The following is a 21,665-nucleotide window of genomic DNA, read 5'->3' as shown; positions in this document are numbered from 1 at the left end:
AGAATTCCATACAAACGTGTGAGTGGCTCTTCTCCCATCTCCAGGGGGGAAGGAAGAGATTGGGTTTACTCCAGTAAGCATGGTGATGAGTTGGTGAGGTAGGTTGACTAGATGTCTGGACACCTGAAAAAGCCAGCTAAGGGGGCTTCCTGGCCATCTTGTCAGTGTCTTATTGAAAGCTTGTCATGTGCAAGACTTTCTTTTAACAGGTTGCCAGGTGAATTGATGTACAATTCAGACTACCGGCCGCCATGTGCCATTGCTCAGGTGGTCCATGACACAGTGCCCTGCAACTAAGGGGATGCACTTAGCATTACAGACATCATTCTGTCTTTGTTATTTTGAAATTTAGAAAATATCTTATTAATTTGTTCACCCCAAAGAGGCAATTTATTGCTTACTATGACAGTCTTTTGGTAGAGGACACAAAACTGCTTTCTTTGTTATGAAAATCAATGTGTTACACCAATTTTCTGAAAGATAGAAATGAATTGCCTCCTTCCAGCTGGGTCAGGACATAAGTGTACCCTATGTATTGGTTTTTCAATAGATTCCATTTACAGAGTGTACATGTCTCTCAATACAGAAGACATTTGCTCACATTTATGTGTAGAACATTCCCGAACCTGGTCCAGGTTGCGGATGAAACCGTCACTCTGACTGGCAAGGCATAACGAAGAAGAGTTTTCCTGTAAACAATATGTGGTCATGGAAGGAATCAGCACTGCAATTCGTGGCTGATTCCAAAGGCTCTAAGAGGTGGTAGAGGCACAGGCAAAGTGGTGACTTTTGCAGAGGTAGCAGGCTGGGAAGAGATAGCAAAACAGAAGTTTGAGAGGGCCCTAAAATCTCCTCCTGTGGGATTATTGGCCATTGAGCTTGAGAAAGGCTATGGTGAAAACTTGAAATAGCATCAGATCAAACCCTTGGCCACTGGAGGTTGAAACTGACATGAGCAGCACTATCTCTATTCTTGACCCAAGGCCACAGGATGACAAGCTTTGCTTTCTCAATGTGGTCTCAAGTCTCTATACTGCCCTATAAAGAAAATAATACAAATAAATGCTGAGAGTGTAAAGTGTAAGCAGAGCTCCCCTTGGCCATTTCCTAAGTTTTGTCCACTCCGAAGTGAGTATCACTTTGGTGAGTGCATTGCAGGAAATGGCCTTAATGATCAATGGCAGACCTCCACTCCAGAGTGACATAAAAAGCAATCTGCACCTCCTTCCTGATTTGTCTGTAATGAAACTTGCTTTCCTCAGGTCCCAGCATTCGAGGCAGATAAATATGTTCCCTTTCGTTGGCTCTTACTCATACTTCAGCAAGATTTCCCATGTGCTTTCCTTGGCTGGCTGTGAAACTGGACCACAATTTATGGGATCTTAGGGGACAGGCACGTAGAATTCCAGTGGGATCCCGGAACAGAACCTAATTGTAGATTAGAGACCATTGCAGTGCGAAGCTTTTCTTTGAGATTGAAAGAGGTGCATGTTATGCAAATATTAGCAAGTGTAAGTTCACACTGTCTATTGAAAATGTATAGACTCATTATGGTCAAGAAGGCTGGAAGATAAGTAGATTTTGGGAAAGATTCAGGTAAATTCAGGGAGGTGGCAAATTACCCCAGGGAAAGTAGAATGGCTAAAGAGTATGGCCCAAACTTTTTTAAAAAATTTTATTCACTTATTTGACACACAGAGAGCCAGAAAGCACAAGTGGGGGGAATGGCAGAGGGAGAAGGAGAAGCAGGCTCCCCGCTGAGCAGGGAGGCAAATGTGTGGGACTCGATCCCAGGACCCTGGGATCATGACCTGAGCTGAAGGCAGACACTTAATCGACTGAGCCACCCAGGTACCCCCTGGCTCCAACTTCCAAAGATCGTGTATGAGATACCTTTGGTGGGAAGGAATGAAGATCAGCAACTGTCCTTATTTCTGTTTCTCAGGAAGGCATTGTGATGTGGTGCCCAGGACTTTGGAGACAGACACATGCTTGGTGCCCTCCGGCTCTGCCGCAAAAGCAACACCTTCCAGAGGGCAGCTGCAGGCACCGGGTGGCGTCACACAGGGTCAGACCCGGGAGGCACTCAGCCACGTACCCATTCCACCATCCTGCTGGGTTTGGAAGAGCGCTATCAAAGTGCCTGCTGCCGAAGGACCATCCAGAGTGACATGTCCCATGGGGCACGCCGGCATTCCTTTACCCCTTCAGGTTATTGGCAGCAAGGCTGGAAATTTTTTTAATTGCCTGGGAAAATGATAGCAAACAGCTCCAAAAAGGAGTTTCAGAACGCAGACTTCATACTATGTTTTGAGTACATTTCATTCATTTGGCAGGTACTGACAGGGTGCTTAAGTGCCAGGTGCTGCTGCATTAGAAACGGACTTGAGAAGTTAACAGGAGGGGGCTCCAGCCCTCAACCAGCACAAAGTTGATCAATGGATGTATGTGACAGACAGAGCACTGTGACCGGGAGTACTAGGTGCTGTCATAAGAAGGGTATGCCTGGAGTTAAGGGAACACTCGGGGGGAGCCAGCACCAACACTCGGGGAGAGCTGTGGGAAATATGATGGATGCAGATGGCTCCAGGGGAAACCAGAGAACTGCTCAGATCCCTGCTTCTTAACAGCTCCAAGTGCCCGCCGCTTCAGAGTGGGGGCTGGGCGAGCAGGGAGCTGGGGTGGGCGCAGCGATGCCTAAGTTCCGACCTCAAGCCCCTGTGCTGTTTCACCTGTCCCTTTAGGAGTACAATGACATAGGATGTCACCAACGGAGGATCTACCCCTGCATCCGGGTACTGGGAAAGCACGCGAGGGCTGCGGAGCTGAAAGCAAGAGTTGGTAGTTCCAGTAATGTGTGCAGGGTTTTAAAAAACTATATACCGGAAAATATCCGGTCTTATTTGCATGTGTTTGTATCATGCACAATTTTTAACTGCAATCCTCCTTTTACCTTCTTCCCTGTTGTTAAGACTCTCCTCTCCTCACCGCTGCCTTTGTCCCTATAATACCTGTTGACAGCCTGGTGCTCATCCATGAGCTCATTCGCCTCTATCCACGCACGCATGGGGCTCTGTCACTGTTTAACAAATATGGGCTCATTTTATCTACCTCTTGATCTAGTGCTTCCCAGTTAATAATCCCTCCTGCATAACGTCCTTCTGTTTTTATCTTCATTTTTATAAAGAATGGCTGCTCACCTTTTATCAGGTGCCTTTATTTTTTTATCAAATGCATTTATTGCTATGGTCTTAAGAGATTTTTCACAGTTAATTTAGTGATGAGGTAAATCTTATTGATTTTCTGGTCTTGAGCTCCCTTTATTTTCCTGGAATGAATCCAAGTTGGTCTCAGGATATAGTCCTTTGATAGATGCCTGACTTCTGTTATTTGCTAACATTAGTTCAGTTTCTGTTAACTAATCTGTCCTAAGCCAGATTTGTTAATAGCTTCCCCATTCCTCCCTCTCAGGTTTGGGTATTAAAATTGTGCTCAGCTTCATCAAGTGAATTGACTTATTATTGTTTAATTGCCTGTTGCCATTTAACAGTAGAATGACAGTTATCCAGCTGCAAACCTGTCTGATCTTGGAACTCATCTTCTTAATTTTCCATTCTTGAATCATTTGGATGATTTTGTTTTCCTAGGAAATCATCGTTTCTTCTAGGTTATCAAATTGTTTAGTATAAAGTGCCTTGCAGTTTAGTGATTCTTTTATATTATGCATTTGCTTTTATATCTCTGTTCCCAATCCTTATCTGTTTTGCAACTCTCTCCCTCTCTCTGTCCCCTCCTCCCTGAAACCCCCCTTTCCCCATTCCCCTTCCCTCTCCCCACCTCATCCCACACCCCATCTTCCCCCTCTCTTATCCTTAATAGGACATGTGAAGTTTTTTTTATTATTATTATTTCATTAGTCTTTCATAGAAACAACTTTGAGTTTATTTGCCCCTGATATTTTTTATTAGTTTAAAAATTTATCTTTATTATAACTACTTCCTTTCTTTGGATTGAGCTACCCTTTTCTGATGGGTTTAAATGAGTACTTTCTTTTATTTAAAAAAATGTTTGAAATTGAAGACATTTGACACTAAAGTCTCCTTAGAGTATAACTTCTGGTGTCTTCTGTAAGTTTTGGTATGAAATAGTCTCCTTTCCATTGCTTTCAAGATTTTCTTCAGTCGTCTTATGATTTCTTCTTTGACTGAAGACTGTATTTCTTAACTTGTATGTAGTTTCAATTTTTTGTTACCAGGTTATCTAATTCTGATTCTACTGGATTGTGATCAAAGAACTGTTCTTTAAATCTTTAATTTGGAAGGCTTGTAAAGGTTTCCTTTGTTGCCTAGTATGCAATTAATCTTTAGAAATATGGCTTTCCTTAGGTGTAAGAAAGAAATGTTTTCCAAGGGAAATAAGGATGTCTACTTTCTTTTTTTTTTTAAAGATTTTATTTATTTATTTGACAGACAGAGATCACAAGTAGGCAGAGAGGCAGGCAGAACGAGAGAGAGAGGAGGAAGCAGGCTCCCCGCGGAGCAGAGAGACCGATGTGGGGCTCGATCCTAGGACCCTGGATCATGACCTGAGCCGAAGGCAGAGGCTTTAACCCACTGAGCCACCCAGGCGCCCCAGGATGTCTATTTTCTGTGTGTCCTTGTTTTTCCCTCCTTCTAGTAGATACTCCCATTTGAAAAGCTAAAATTTTACCTTGTTATTGCATTTTTAGATCTTCAGGTATTATGTTGTTAGATGTATACCTGCTTATACCTTTTACATCTTCTTTCCAAACTCTGCCTTTAAAAATGTCCCTCTTTATCTTAGTACCTATAACTTTAGACCCAACTTGTCTGCGATGAATTTTGCCATTCCGGCTTTCTCTTTTGCATGGTATCTCCTCACCTGATACATTCTCAATCCCTTTTGCATTTTAAGTATGTTTCTTGAACAGTGTGGATCTGTAACCTCCTGATAGGCGCTTTAATAGAAAAAGTCAGTCTGTACACATTTAAATTAATGATAAACAGTCATAATTTTATTCCTCCCATCTTATTTTGTTTTTATTTTCCCCATTTTTGATGTTTTTAATCAAGTTCATTCTTTTTGTACTTGATAAATATAGAAGTTCTTTGCATTTTTCGATGACAGCTTAATTGAGATATAATTCACAGGCCATACCACTCACCATCTAATGTGGACAATTTAATGGCTTTCACTATATTTAACTATACTATACTGAACTACCTACACATTTTCATCATCCTCAAAAGAAAACTTTAGCCATCACCACCAGTTTTAGGCAACCGCTAATCTACTTTTGGTCTCTGTAGATTTAGCTATTCTGGAAATTCCATATAAATCAAATTATGCAATACGTGGTCTTCTGGGACTGACTTCTCTCAATCAGCAGAATGTTTTCAAGGCTCCTCTGTGTCGTGGCACATATCAAAGTTCTATTCCTTTTCAAGGCTGAATAATATTCCACAGGCTGGATGGATCACATTTTATTTATCTCTTCATCAGTTGATGAACATCAGGGTTGTTCTCACCTTTTCGCTATTATGAATAAACCCTAAACCTTCATGCACAAGTTTTTGTGTGGGCATAGTTTTTTTCTTGGCTCTATACACAGGAGTGATATTGGTGTGTCATATGGCAACTCTGTGTTCTGCATTTTGAGAAGCTACTAAACCATTTCTAATGTGGCTGCGCCATTTTCCAAGCCCACCAGCAATTTACAGGTTCCAGCTCTTCACATCCTTCCAACACCTGCTTTTGGGGTTTTTGATAGTAGCCATCCACGTGGGTGGGAGGTGGTATCTCACCATGGTTTTGATTTGCATTTCCCGAATGATTAGTGATGTTGAGCATATTTTCACGTGCTTATTGTCCCATATATTTTATATATACCTTATATGTATCTTTAAATATATATTATATATATTATATATTTCATATTTTATTTATATTTAAATACATATTTAAGAATGTAAATATATTTACATAAATATGTTTATATAAATATATGATCATGTATATTTATATATACATTTATATATTAATGTATACATTTGAATATTAGAGAAATGTATATTCAAGTTCTTTGCTCATTTTTAAAGAGATTTTATTTATTTATTTGAGAGAGATTTATTGAGAGAGATCACAAGCAGGCAGAGAGGCAGGCAGAGAGAGAGGAAGAAGCAGGCTCCCTGCTGAGCAGAAAGCATGGGGCTCGATCCCAGGACTCTGAGTTCAAGACCTGAGCGGAAGGCAGCAGCTTAACCCGCTGAGCCACCCAGGCGCCCCTCTTTGCTCATTTCTTAACTTGGTTGTCTTTTTATTTGAGTTGTAAGAATTCTTCACACAGTCTGAATGCATGTTCCTTATATATGACCTGCAAATATTTTCTCCCATTTAGTGGCTTGTCTTTTGACTTTGTCAATGGGGTCCTTGGAAGCACAAAACTGGGATATTTTGGTTGAGTCCCATTTATTTGTTTATTATTTTTTTTAAGTTGCTTGTACTTTGGTGTTTGGCTGAGGAGCCGTTGTTAGATTCGAGACCACTAACATTTACCTTTGTGTTTTCTTCTGAAAACTTTATCATTTTACTTTATTTTTATTTTTAAAAGATTTTATTTATTTGAGAAAGAGACAATGAGAGAGAGCATGAGCGAGGAGAAGGTCAGAGGGAGAAGCAGACTCCCTGTGGAGCTTGGAGCCTGATGCAGGACTCAATCCGGGAACTCCGGGATCATGACCTGAGCAGAAGGCAGCCGTCCAACCAACTGAGCTACCCAGGCATCCCGAACTTTATCATTTTAATGCTTACACTTATGTCTTTGATGCATTTGGGGTTATTTTCTCTGTATGGTGTGAGGCAGGACTCCTGTTTCATTATTTGCATGTGGCTGCTTGGGAGTAAAATACTGTTCTTACCCCCATTGAATTGTTTGGCACCCTTGTCAAACATTAGTTGACTGTAATTTATTTTCCTTTTTTTTTTCCCCATTGAGGCATTTCACGTGCCATGTATATTATATTTCTAGGAAAAAGGAATCCCAGGATTTTCCCTCCTGCCTGGATTCTTCCTTCTTCATGGTGCATGATGCCAGAAGAATTTTTCCATTGCAGTGAAACCAAACTGAGGGGATGGAAATATTCTGCCACTTTTCTAGATCTTTCAGTTATACAAGTCTAGGGCTGGTCATGCCACACTTGTTTAACTTGCCCGTGAGGTTCACAGCAGTTTTCCCAGCTCTGTGGTCATCAATAATTTCAAATTTGCCAATGTACTCATGCTTCGTCATCACAGTGAGGAAACGGGACAATGACTTTGGTGCAGGGCCTCCTAAGAACCTGGCCTTCGCCCCCCCTTTCAGCAGTGTTAATGTTCTTGAGGGCATCTGTGGGACATTTGTTCACACTGTTACTGCGGCACGGAAAGATGGCAGAAAAAGCTTTTTTCCCTTTTATTAATATTTGGTCTTGTTCTCCTTCCCTTTCTCATAACCGAATGCGTATTTTCACTTCGTCATTTGAAAACTGCATGCTGTTCTCCAGCTGTTTTCCCCAGACGAGACCTTGTGTATCAAGAATCCTTATTTCACGGTTATTATACACAATCTTAAAGATTTATGACTGTCCGCTTATTTTACACATGCATACACACGAAGCACTAAATACGGACTTTATCTGAATGGCTAAATGTTGGCCAAGACAGAAGCCAGTTGTAGTGGGAACTGATAGGATAAAGATATAGTCTGAAGTTTTTGTTCTTTAAAAAAAGCCTTCATGGGGCGCCTGGGTGGCTCAGTTGGTTAAGCCGCTGCCTTCGGCTCAGGTCATGATCCCAGGGTCCTGAGATAAAGTCCTGCATCGGATTCTCTGTTCAGTGGGGAGCCTGCTTCCCCCTCTCTGCCTGCCTCTCTGCCTACTTGTGATCTCTGTCTTTCAAATAAATAAAATCTTAAAAAAAAAGGCCTTCATATTTTATTAAAAATTTTACGTGTCCGAATTCAAAAGGTTAACAATATAGTACAATAATAATAATAATAATATATCATCTAATAATAAAATAATAATAATTTCTCATGCATAGTCACTGCTGCACACTAGTAAAATGAAATGTTTCTTTTCTTTTTTTTTTAAAGATTTTATTTATTTTATTTATTTGACAGACAGAGATCACAAGTAGGCAGAGAGGCAGGCAGAGAGAGAAGGAAGGAAGTGGGCTCCCCGCTGAGCAAAGAGCCCGACGTGGGGCTCGATCCCAGCCAAAGGCAGAAGCTTAAACCACCCAGGCGCCCTGAGATGTTTATTTTCATTTGGGATTATGGAGGGGCAAGGTGTTTTTGGCTCTCCTGCTGAAGTAGGGACTCAGTCAGTATTGTCTCCACCTTTTTCCCTAATAGTAGCTCTGGAAGATGAAGACGTCCCTCCATCTCCCAGACATGAGGGTTTGACCAGGACATGGGATGGTATAAGCTCATTGACATAGTCTCATGAACTAAGCCCTGGTTTATTGGTCACAGTCATTCTCCAAGTATTTTCAGGAATAAACTTCAGGTGTTGCCCTTACTCTAATTTTTCTTTCTGAGATTTCTGACTGCAATCGCTACTTCCTGCAGTCACTCAAGGAGAAACGAGGCATGTGGCAGCGCAACAGTGTGTTTTTCTTTCAAGATGACAGAATCACTCTTGATTTCTGTACGCATCTCGGATTTTCATATACGAACATGGATTTTGGTGTCTACCCTGAGGAGATAATACATATGGTGTGAGCTACACATGTATTCTCATGACACGTCACCTGGGTTACCCAGAACTTTCTGGGCCCGGCAGAAAGGCAGAAACCCAGGTGAATTCCTCATTGTTCCAGCAGGCTGTCAGCCCTCAAAGGCCTTCTGGATGTGTTTGTGCATCGCAGTGTCTGCTGTGTAAGATACAGAAAGAGCACAGTAGTTCAGGGGGAAAATATTTAGGAACACATTTTCCAGGAGGAACCAGGATTCAGTTTGGGTGACTCTTGACCATTTTTCATCTTCTGACGACTGAAAGTGGTAGTTAATCTACAGTCATGGTTTTAACATGCATTTCGAATGTAAGGTGAGTTTCTATCCACATAAAACTATAAGAACTGTCTTCCTAAAGGGCATTCATGTAAGGCCCGTTATTTTCCAGCTTGATTAATGAAAACAAAATTTTTCTGTAATGCTTTCTTCCTACTCTGTATTAGTTTTCAGGACTGGATTGAAAGTGATTTATTGTGGATAGGGTTATACCTGCTCGTGGAATTTTTTTCTGTTCCTGGGTTTTTAAAGGTGGCAGAGTTGACTTTCTGATTTTAATTCATCTTCACTAGATGAAGAATTCACAAATAGGACTTTTTCTTGAAATAACCATAGCCTGGGGGCGCTTGGGTGGCTCAGGTCATGATCTCAGGGTCCTGGGATTGAGTCCCACATCGGGCTCCCTGCTCAGTGGGGAGCCTGCTTCACTCTTTGCCTCCCCCTCTGCTTATGCTTTCTCTAATAAGTAAATAAATAAATAACCTAAATAAAAAAAAGAAGTTGTATTTGACTGGAGCTTCATGTGGAGTGACAGATCAACAGAAAGACAAAGGAATAAGAGACAGGAAGCAATGAAGGAAAACACAGAGGCGCACAGTATAGACAGATGTTCCTCGGCTTATGACGGCCTCGGCTTCTAATAAACCCATTGTTCAGCTGGAAATCTCTTTAGTTGAAAATGCATGGAAAACACCTAAGCGACTGAACATCAGAGCTTAGCCCCGCCAAACTTAAATGTCTTGAGAACACTTACAGTATTGCACAGTTGGGCAAAATCCTCTAACACAAAGCCTATTTCACAATAAAGTGTCTGGTATCTCATGTAACTTACTGAACACTGCACTGAAAGCCAGAACAGGACGGTTCAAGTGTGTTGGTTGCTGACCCTCGTGATCATGTGGTTTGCCTGGGGGCTGTGCTCGCTGCCCCTGCCCAGCATTACAAAAGAGGACCCTACTGTAGATCGCCAGCCTGGGAAAAGATCCAAACTAAATGCATATCACTTCTGCACTATTATAAAAAGTCAAAAAACCATAAACTGAACCAAGGTGAAGTCAGGGATCTTCTGTACCAGGTGTGTTAGGGAAGGTCAAGTGCTCCTGTCTGGCCAGGAACCATAGTGGTATGGGGGAAAGTTCCACAGTAGAAAGTTCTACAGCGGAGAACCACTAGGACTCAAGCACCAACGGTCACAGGTTACGCCAGGAAGACTGGATGCTCTTCTGTGGGCGATGAGAAGCCACGAGCGACTCAGGAAGGCTGAAGAGCTCTGGGCAGGTGGGACAGCTGAGGGCTGCAATGAAGAGGGACAGGTGGAGCTGGGAGACCAGGTGGGGAGAGCCCGCTACCCTCGAACAAAAGGCAACAAAGGTCTGGACTGGGATGACGGAGATGGTGGAAGGTAATGGGATATTCATGAAACAGAACTGGAAAGCCATGGAAATGAAATAAGAGAGGGAGGGAAAACCGTTCATGACTTTAATTGCCATCAGTATAAAACGTGTTGAATTAAAATGAATTGGTATTTCTAGACCGATGATGACATCACAATAATGGAAGGAAACCAATTTTGATTTTGAGCCTGGTTAAGGAGACAGTATAGACAAGAGAAAAGCAGAGGCTCTGGAGTCACACAAATGTCACCATTGAGATTCGTCCCCACTCTTCATTCCCTTCCCTGTAAAACCAGGCAAGTGACACCTGCCTCACAGCACTGGTAACAAATAGGGAAGAGCACACGTTCCCACGTTCCCGGGTCAGACAGGACAGCCAGGGATCAGCGGCACATGAGGAGGTGACAGGTGGTCACTAAACTGAGCTCAGGTGCATACACAGCATTTTACGTCACCTTGAGATGCCTCCTCTTGTGACCTCTCAAAGAAGGTGGCAGTGGTGAGGAACGAACTCCAGGAGCGTATTAGCATACATGATCTTCAGGCCGTCTGGATGAGACTCAACGATCTGCTCTACAATCACCTAGCAGAAGGAAGAGCGTTTTATTTTTATTTATTTGTTTGTTTGTTAGTTTGTGTTTTTGTTTGTTTTTAAAGCACCTAAAAGAGAAGTATGAACTATACACTACAGAGAAAAGAATCATGTAAACCTTAAAAATGCACTTCGTCCTTCCTCCTCCCCACTCAGTATGCTTTCTAAACAGGAGGTAAGTAACAATGGCATGAAAATCTAGGTCCCGGATTTGGGAATACTGCTCCAACCCTGGGGGACACAGAGGCTGAGGGACAGAGACTGGCCTAAAGCTAAAACATCACACACACTCATCTGGTTCCCTTCTGAGCTTAAAAGCGAAATACTGTATCTGCAGACAACAGCTCTGTATCATCTTCACCCTGGCCTTATCCTCTATCGTCTCCAGAACAGGGAAAGGGCTGAGATGGAAAGTGATGGAAGAAAACACATCTTATTTTGCTTTAGTATTTAATTTTTTTTGGTGAGGCTGAGTTGCAGGAGGTGAATGACAAGCATGCAAACTTAAAATACAAACGTGGCCACAGTTCATTTAATGACATGGAAACGTAAAGTACTTCCCTAATTTAGCATATTAGATTCAGTTCAATGAAAAGGGCATAAATTAAATAACTAAAATATTTTCATTTAGTGACAAAGAATAATGTGATCTTTTTCACCCCCCACAGAGAGAGCTATGAACTATAATAGGATACATACAAAGAACTGACAGATCATTTACTTTTAGTAGTCTTAATGAAGCTGAGAAGATTACTGAAATTGATCCTTCAATTTCACTTCTATCACTGGGATACTGTCTGGTTTTAAAACTGGAAGCCTTTCATCCTGAAGTCATGGTGGGTAGCTTTATACTTACCAGACAGAAAGAACACTCGCACTGGCATGTGACTGGAAGAAAGCCCTGAAACGCTGAGACTGGCTTCATGACTTCTGTCAGCTTGAACTAGATGAAACCGACGCTCTCTAAGTTGGAAGCTGCTGATTGCTGGCGGCCTCACATGGTGCAGCCCATACTCCGGCCGCTCAGAGGCAGGATACACTGACTCCCTGTATTTTACTGTATCCTTATAGGTCAAGAACACTGGGTAACCAAGTTCTGGACTTAAGGTACTACCCCGCTAACTCGCCCTTCAAAGCCCTTTATCTTTGAATATTCCCTCCCTCCCACCTTCCTAGCCTGGCAAACTCCCCCATGGTCTTCAAGACTTAGGCCACATCAATTCTGCGAAGACGCTTCCCCTCACAGACTTTCCCTGCGCACAGAGCTGTCTTCCAGCTCCTCCAGTGGGCATGGGCGCCTTGGTGGGGTCACGCTTTTTGGCAACTTCATTAACGTATAACTTATGGAAATGGAAATTGACCTGAAAATGTTCTGATCCGTACCTTCTTCCTAGGCAAGTCCCTCACCCCTACTAAATTAAGATGATCCCTGAGTTATGGCATCACTGTAAGAGACCAGAGCGCATGCCTGATTTCTGCCATGCTGATGGGCACCAAGCGGGACCAACCTTTTCTTACAACCAGAAGAGCAGGAACTAAGAGCATCTTCAAGGAAGAGCCCTGAGCTCTCTCGCACCCAGTCAAGAAATGAAGCCAGATTAGATGCTCTGTGTTTGTGGAATGAGGTGCATGGGGGCACAAACCTCATCCATGTATGGTTTCACCAGTACTTGACCGACTAACGCCTCTGCATCCCGTGTCTTGTCAATTGTAGCGTAAGTCTGGAGGCAGTGCCGTATGATGTCCACATTGGAAGTCTGAAGCCCTTCTAGCAGCAGGCCTCCCAGGGACTGCTGCAGCATGGCTGTAATGTGGGCTATACGCTGCAAGAACAGAGAGACCAGGAAAGAAGGTCCAGGTACCACAGTTTCTAAAAGCTCAAATATATGTGTATAATTTATATACATATGTGTTATATATATAAAGCGAGCCTCTAATTCTACCAGAACATATGTAAGATTAAAATCCCAACATTTCCTAGAGAATAACAATGAATCTCTTCTCCCCATGATTGCTTTCTTTCTTTTTTTTTTTTTAAAGGTTTTTATTTATTTATTTGTCGAGAGAGAGCACAAGCACACAAGGAGACACAGGCAGAAAGAGAAGCAGGCTTCCTGCCAAGCAAGGAGCCCAAGGTGGGACTCGATCCCAGGACCCTGGGATCATGACCTAAGCCAGAGGCAGTGGCTTAACTGACTGAGCCACTGAGGCGTCCCCTCCCTATGATTTCTTTGAAAGTAAGTCGGCTTCATCAAAGTGAAGTTTAGACAATTACGGAATGACAAAAAGTTATTTGCCTCTTAAGCTACGGAGTAAATCTGACAAACGTGCATTTAAACCCAGTCAAGGGCTTTGGATAAATGAACTCTGACTACATCATATAATGTGTCAAGTTACATGAAATTCAGAATTAATTTTACTTGCATAGTTTGGAGACTACGCTTGTGTCTTTACACAAAATCTATCTAGTGTGACATAATGGAAGCAGGGTCCCAAGCAGGAGACACTGAAAAAGAAAAAAAATTCAAAGCTAGCTTCAAAATCCTGTAGAGTAGCAATTATCAGGGGCAATGCTAGGTCAAACCAAAATCATCCAGGAAATTCGCAAACAGCAAATTGAAAATCGAAACCAACACTTGCTGGTCTTACTTTGTCCAGAAGAGGCATGCCTTTGCTCTGAACAGCATGAAAGTGTAACTGATTAAATTCTGTGGCAATTCTCTCCAAAATCTGTCTAGTCCAGAGAGGGCTAGTAGAGACAATTAGAGAAATGTAATTCCCAAAGTTAAAACCTGCCACCCCCACCGCCCCCTATGCCTTACAGCGCTCAGGCACCTGCACCTGAACGCCATCAATTTTCATGACAAACTGTCTGTGCAGCAGGCCCCAGTGCAAGGGGTGAGGAGCGGGGAGGTCATAGAAACCACCGACGCAGCCTGGCCTGGGCCACAGGGCCCAGGCAAGGGGATGGAGCTATTTTAGGTCAGTGTGGGTACAACTGCATGATTCCTCCACGTTCCTCGGGCTCTCCCATTCGTGCCCTTCTTCTCCCTTCTTCTCCCATTCTCTAACCCCCTCCTCTCTCTTGCCCTGTCCTACCGTTCATACCCGAAGCCCCCTCTTCTTCTCTGCCTGCCTCAATCTCCCTCCCAAGTACCTCCCCAGTACCAACTACTGCTGTCTCCTCAATCAGCTAAAACTGACCGCCTAGCAGCAACCTGGGAAATCGCTCAGAGCAGCGGACTCCAAGTTTAAATTTACCCAACGGCAGAAAGAGCAAGCTCGGTGCTCCGGGAGCTGGTGAGAAATCACTCACAGTGCATCTGCCATCAAGTGGACTGGATACACTTCCCTCTTGCCCCCCACATTAGAAAGCGTCAACCCCATTCAAAAGGAAGTCGAACAGTGAAAGAAAAAAAAAAAAAAACACAACAAAGGCCCCAAAGCCCCTGCTGGGCTCTATGAGGCATCCCACATCTGAGGATGGGCAGTCAGGTAGTGAGGAAACACACTGTAAGGAAACCCAAAATCTCTGGAGACCTGCCATGGTGTGCCCCGTCCCAGAGCATCAGAACTGGTGTGGAGGGAAGGCAAGCGCTTGGCACGACCAATGCAGAAGCCTAATCCCAACCTCTACTGACTGATCCCATGCGCATTTCCTATTTATCCTTTTCTCGGCATTTCTGGGCCTGGCAGAGCATGATGGATTTACTGTGCGCTGACGCTGCTCTGGCTTTCCTGACTCTAGAGCTCAGAGCTGCTCTTCTGGAGAAAAAAGTCCTCCAAGGTAATTAATTCTGAGCAAGAAAGCGCACAATGTCTGTTTATCAAGGACAGTGTTGCAAAGGGACAGGATTGTAGACACAGATCTCACTGAGGTGTTTCTATCCGAGGAGCACAGCAGCAACAGCAAAGACGGGAAGAACACTGGAGGTCCAGCTCCCCAGGGGCCGAACGTGGACATGGCTGGAGGGGCTGCAGGCGCTGCCAAGGGCCGCAGTGAAGCAGAGCCGCTGGAGACACTCGGGCTGCAGAAGGGCCGCTTGCAGACTGTCTACTAAGTGTGGACGAACGGGGCAGAAGCACGAGTGCAACGGGCTAGAGACACAAGCACAGTGGAGGCTGACCACTTAGTTGAATGCCTTGATGTGAAAGGGGACAGAGACCTAGGACCAGAGAATCGCTTCCTTTGGGATGTGTCCGTTCTTAATCTCCATCATGAGACATGTGGAGCATATGGTCTCTCAAGTTCCTTCCAAATCTAAAACCTTAATTCCTAAAATTTAGAAACCTAACTCCGCCTGCAAGGGGAGGGACTGTTAGCGTCACACAACAGAGCACTCAGGGAACCAGGCGACCTTGACGCAGGCAGCCCAGCTGGTATGTGTAGGACCAGCCCCGGCTGCTCCCACTGCACCACTGTGCGTCTCACAGTGCTGACAGGACCTAAGTACTCATTTTCTGAGTCACTCATCTACCCTGGCTGATTGAAAATTCACACCAGGAAGGGAACAAGACAATCACAGTATAACAAAGAGAGCCATCATCTTTTTCCTATTTCATAAGTTTTTTCTTTCCTGTTTGTAAATTTCAACTGGATATGTCCTATACTGTTTCATAATAATATAATGCTGGTGCAAAATACATCAATGGTAATACTCTGGGCATGTCTAGGAAAAAAAATGAGATGGAGAAAAACCAAGATGAATGGTAGGTATGCCTTAAAGATCAACAGGACTTTGCTAGTCCTCAGGGAAGGTGATTCCAAATATACTTTTACACTGCAAGCATAATGACGTGTTGGAACTGTGGTCTATAACCAAAGCGTTTATAGGAACGTGTTATAGATTTCACCATTTCATGCTCTCCACTCTCCTGGAGCTACATTCTAGCCACAAACCTGGATTTTCTTCTTGTTCAGAAATGAATTCTAACTAAGCCGTCCCCGCCTAATTAGATTGGATGTGAAGTATTAATTTATGTGCTACTTAGTTAAAAAAAAATGCTTACCTGCTTGCTTCTAGTGCAGAGGTTTCTTTCGAACTTTGTGAATTTAAGATTTTTTCAATCTTTTCAACTGATCAAATAACTTGTATAAGCCTCAACACACACATCTATAAAAATAAAAATTAAGCAAACAAAAAACGTCACCATCTTTACTCTTAATCATCTTTATTTCCCATGCTAAATGCAGGAAAATATAAGACCAAAAGTTAACTTCAAATATATAGGGCATGCTATATTTTGAATATTTCTATAAAACACAGAATTCTCAAGAATGCAAATCTTAGTTCTAGAGTAAGCATACTTCCATATTCTATTGCAAGTTTATAGAGGAAAAAAAAAAAAACCCTAGACTTTGCTTTCTCATATTCTATACTCTTATTTCTTTTTTTCCCCATCCTGAATCTTTCTATGGGCATTTCTTTCCTATTTTTTTAAAAAAGATTTGTTTATTTGAGAGAGAGAGAGAGACTACATGTGCGCGTGCAGGGGAGGGGCAGAGGGAGAGAGAGAATCTCGAGCAGACATCCTGCTGAGCACAGAGCTCAATGCGGGGCTCAATCTCATGATCCTGAGATCATGACCTGAGCCAAAATCAAGAGTCGGACGTTTAACCAACTGAGCCACCAGGCGCCCCTCCATTTGTTTTCTTATGGCCCTTTATTCATGTTTTAACTTTGGCTTCCGATTGTACTGGCCCTCTCAGTTTACATGTGCATATACCTATATGCCCAAGCACCAAATCATTAAAGACCTTTTACACTACAAATATTATCAAAGAGGTTGAGGGACATTATGAAAACTCTCATCCTTAAAGAACAAAAAAATTCAAAGTCATCCATTCAATAAATAATAGTAATAATGAATCCACCCCTGGGAGCTCGATATTCATTCCGATGGGGGGTGGGGGTGGGCACGAGAAAATAAAGCAAGAAATACACCCTGCTCTCACAAAGCTTACTGTTTTGTCTGGAAGCGCACGACAAGCATTCTTTGGACAAAAGCTGTGAGGAGATCCAGAGGCGAATTAAACAGAAGGTCCCTCAAACAGGCTTCTCCCCACTGAGATTTTAACAAATATGCTAATAATACACATAGAAAACATTGTACAGAGCAGCAGGCGAGAGTCAGAAGCCCAGACTCCCAATGCCCGCTGTGCCCCTACATCGTTATGATCATGAATGATATCGGGGACACTTGGAACTGGAGATAGCACTAAGGGGCACACTCCCGGGGTGAGCCCTCAGATGTACAGAGCCGTTGCCTGTCTCACACACCTGAAACTAAGCCAACACCGCATGCTAACTACTGGGAATTGAAAAAATTAAAGTGAACACCAGAACATAAAGAACACAGGATCAGAAAATAACAGCAAACCTACGGCAGAATCCTGAGTTTGCTTTGGAAAGCCCACTTCTCCCCTAGTCTCTAATATAGGCCTATTTTCTTTACAGGGCCGCTGACAATTTATACAGTCGTTAACTGTCAAGCGCTGCACCGACAACAGTTATCACTGTTTCTTGTTCTGGAAAAAGTGGGTGATCTTGAGATCGTGTGGGTACCTCTGAAATTTTGTCTTCTTATTTCAGGTAGATAACGTGACATAATGCATAAAATGCACATGCGTGAGAGCTTTGAAAAAAAGCTAAATTTAAAAAAAAAAAGAAAAAAAGCTGAATAGTGCTGACAAGTTCGCGGAGACAAGAGGAGAGGGCTTCAACTGGCATGCAGCATAAGAAATCTACTGGAGGGTACCTTTTTCTTCCTTATGTCCTCTTGTTTACACATTCGTTCATGTACTGCCCGAATTCCTTCACTGACTGATGACCTGAGACTCTTTAAAAGAATAATAAAGAAAATGTATTACAGACATTGTTTTGTCACATTATCAATTTCCTACATCTCATTCAATTCCACAGAAATTAATACCTGTGCACCAGTACTATGCAGATATTGACAAAAAAAAAAAAAAACCAAACAAACATGATATACCAGACACAGTTACTGTTGAGGGGACTCATGACCTGGGGGCATAATGACACGAAGGCAGGGTCGCATGGCTAGAAGAAGAATGACATATACAGTGAAAGTTATGGGGAGCAGATGTAAGTGCACACACACTCAGGGGCAGGGTCAGACAGGCACACAGCCATGTGCACTGCCGGCTTCCTTCTGGAGAGAAGCAGAAATAGGAATGGAGGGCCAACTTCACTGAGATGAAGTCTTTAGATTCTGCATTTTGGAGAACGAAAAAATGTCAAAGCACTGATGCATGACGATGAAATGTGGGTATGGAAATACCAGGAATCAAGAATGAAGAACAGAAGACCAGAAAAAGGCAGAGCACAGAGGTAGAGAAACATGTCCAGAAGCTAATAAATAAAGAGATAATTAGGAATTAGGGCCAAAACAAAGGTTAACAGAAGCAACTAGAATGAAGTAGGCATATCACAAAAATTCCACAGGAAGGTGAATTAATTCACTCCATCAACATTATGAAACACCTCCTGGACGTCAGTATTGTGGCAGCCTACAGGGATGCAATGAAGACAGATATAGTCGTATCCCTCAGTGATCTGAGAATCTCACAGAACAGCTTCTTTTCTCAATGGAGCTTTGATAGCTGTGTCTTTCAAGAAATATGCTACTTCTTTCCTGGTACACGGAGGTATGACTAGAACATTATCAATGTTGACCTTTGCAAAGAAAATCATGGCTTAAGATATATGTAGTCTGCAGTTGTTGGGAGTGTTCACCATCCTTGCCTCTAACTCATCTCTCACTGCCCACACATTCAGATAGAGGGGAATATTGATTGACAAAATATTAATTGCCAAATAACACTAGTTAGAGAATAAGAAAAATGCAGGCACCTGATTATATAATATTCCTTAAATAAAATGTGTTTTTATAAGTGCTATTGGAAGTAAATTCCTCAATACTTTAATCACACAGAATGATGGAATCCTAGATTTTTTTACCTTGTATTTACTAAGAAAATGATCATGCCTCAAGTATATTAAAATGGAATAGGGAAAATTAAAAATTGCTTCAAGTCGATTTGCGTGTGTTGTGCGTATGTGAGAGAGAAAGTGAGAGAGAAAGAGAAAGAGAGAAAAAGAGAAAGGGAAAGACAGAGAGGTGGCTGCAGTGAATTGATGAGTTGCAGGATAGATTTTAAAGTTTTTTCTTTTGCTTTCTACATTTCCTTTTCCTTAGGTTCAAGAGAACAATCAGTAATATCTCAGATGCCTGCTGGTAACATCAGCAGAAAGAGTTAGAGGTTCCTAGAAAATTAAAGAAGAGATATAGTTTTCCTGACATAAGAAAAGTCATTTTTTGTCCCCAGCTATTTTCAATGATCTATACCCCACCTGTGTACTTGCCCCAGCACACTTCTTCCAAAAATTCCTGGGAGGTTCTTACAAAGAAATGCAAAAACCTCACTCCTAAGGATTTTGAGGGAACAAGGCAATGGGAAAACTAACAGTCACCACCAGACCAGGAAATAGCCTAAGCTATTGAGACAACAAATCAGTGGTAAAACTCCTAGTGCTATTTCAAAAGCAATCAAGGCCTTTCATTCCTTGTCCCAGAAAATGAGCCCAAGACCCCATCTAGTTTATATCTGCTCTTGAAGCCTGCAGAGTTCCTTTCCCTTGTCCAACAGTTACCTCTGCTTTATTCTAACGTTGACGTTTCTGCCCTCGGTGGAATACAAGCTTCATTCAGGTGAACATGCAATACATATTGCACAAATACATATGTGGATGTGCATGCATCCACAACCTTATGACCAACCATACATGGGATAATAAAACTCTCCCTTCTGAGTATTCATTTTAAATACTAAATAAAAATCTCTCTCCTGTTCAAACAGTCAAGGCTTTGGAACTTATTCCCTGTGAACTCCTTGTATGTTGTAAACAAAGATTCCTTTGTTTGACAACTCCACCTGTTTCTGTGATTCACCAAAGACTGACCTCAGTTAGTTCCGTTACTGTAATGTAATATCAAGCATATCTAGTTAGTTGATCATTTTGTTCAAGTCTTACATATCTTACCAATATGATGACCATTTGTCTATGTAATCTTAAAATAAGGGTGTTGAAATTATTTTCCATTTGTTGTCCAAGGTAGAAGTTATGATTTTTGTTCTTCGTTTTTCCCTATATATCCATAAATCTGTTGTTACGTATTAAAAGTCAAGAATTATTATACTCCCTGATGAATTCATCCTTTTACTCTTCTGTAATTTTGACTTGATCTTTATGTCTGATAATGAAATTTGCTTTAAAATCACTTTTCATTATCTTGATATAACCACCAAAGTTATAATGTGATTAGAGTTAATATAGCATATTTTTTCTTTTACTTTTTAAAGCACTTCTATATTGAATCCTGACAAAGAACCAAAACAGCTTTTTAACTCTGGAAGCATCTTTCTAAATTATCTTTTTTTTTTTTTTAAATGAAGCAGTAGCAATTTTTGTTAAGGGACTTAAACTGAAAGTAGGTTTAGAAATTTATTTATTTTTTTATTTATTTAGTAAAATATTTTATTTTATTTATTGACAGCAAGAGAGAGAGAGAGAGAGAGAGAAGAAGAAGCACACAAACAGGGGGAATCATGTGCAAAGGGAGAGGAAGAAGCAAGCTCCTTGTGGTGCAAGTAGTCCCATGCAGGGCTGGATCCCTGTACACTGGAATCATGACCTCAGCCAAAGGCAAACATCTGCTTAAACAACTAAGTCATCCAGGCACCCCTAGAAAATTAAAAAAAAAAAAAAAGACCTTTTAAAAACATTTTGTTTCTTTCTTGTTTTTTTTTTTAAATATTTTACTTATTTGACAGACAGAGAGACAGAAAGAGGAACTATAAGCAGGGCAGAGGGAAAAGGAGAAGCAGGTTTCCCACTGAGCAGAGAGCCTGATGTGGGGCTCCATCCCAGGACCCTGGGATCATGACCTGAAAAGAAGGGACACTTTATGGAGGAAGCCACCCAGACACCTCTTTTCTTTGTTTTTAATATATGTCAACTGATGCTTCCCAGCCACGAGGAGCATATTGCCCATTGATTAAATCTTTGATAACAACCTATTTAAAAAGGTGTGTAAATATATACTTACTCAGATTTATACACTTTGTGTTTTCTTCATAGTTTGGGGCTGGACCCCATGGTCACAACACTGCTTCCAGTCTTTGCCTTCCCATCTTTTGATACCAGGTATTTGGTCAGCAAAGCAAATTAGTATCAAAATTGATAAGCCCTTGGCACCATATCTCTGGAGCAGGGCTTGCTCTTAGCCAAGGCCCAGAGCAGTTGACCTCCCCTCGCTAGTGCTATAGCCCCAAGGACTAGGTCCCTGCCACCAGAACTCAGTCTTACATGTTATGCTAAGCAGACAAAACCAAAACAGGAAAGCTCCGACAGCTTTCACTGGCATGCCTCATCTCCAACTCCCTCGACATCCAGGCAGAACCAGATGACAGGGAGGGGTCTTGGTCCAACATATGGGAGGGAAGGAAGTAGCCACGAGCAAGTACCTGCCTCTCTGTTCCTTTCTTTCATGAGCAGGTTGTAAGGAGGAGGAAGAGGAAGGG

The 21,665-nt window shown here is 42.1% G+C and overlaps 1 pseudogene across 1 annotated transcript; it reads right to left on the bottom strand.

Annotated features, from left to right (window-relative positions):
- Positions 1–10,945: 10,945 nt before the first annotated feature.
- On the bottom strand, positions 10,946–13,761 carry LOC309857228 (conserved oligomeric Golgi complex subunit 2 pseudogene; annotated as a pseudogene). Its single transcript has 3 exons — positions 13,706–13,761; positions 12,700–12,879; positions 10,946–11,047 (listed from the first exon to the last, which is right to left on the bottom strand). The product of its transcript is annotated as a conserved oligomeric Golgi complex subunit 2 pseudogene (transcript).
- Between the last annotated feature and the right edge of the window lie 7,904 nt (positions 13,762–21,665).

Source organism: Mustela nivalis (genome assembly GCF_964662115.1).
Source record: "Mustela nivalis genome assembly, contig: HAP1_SCAFFOLD_505, whole genome shotgun sequence".
Lineage (NCBI taxonomy): Eukaryota > Metazoa > Chordata > Mammalia > Carnivora > Mustelidae > Mustela > Mustela nivalis.
This window is presented reverse-complemented; position numbering and strand designations above follow the sequence as displayed.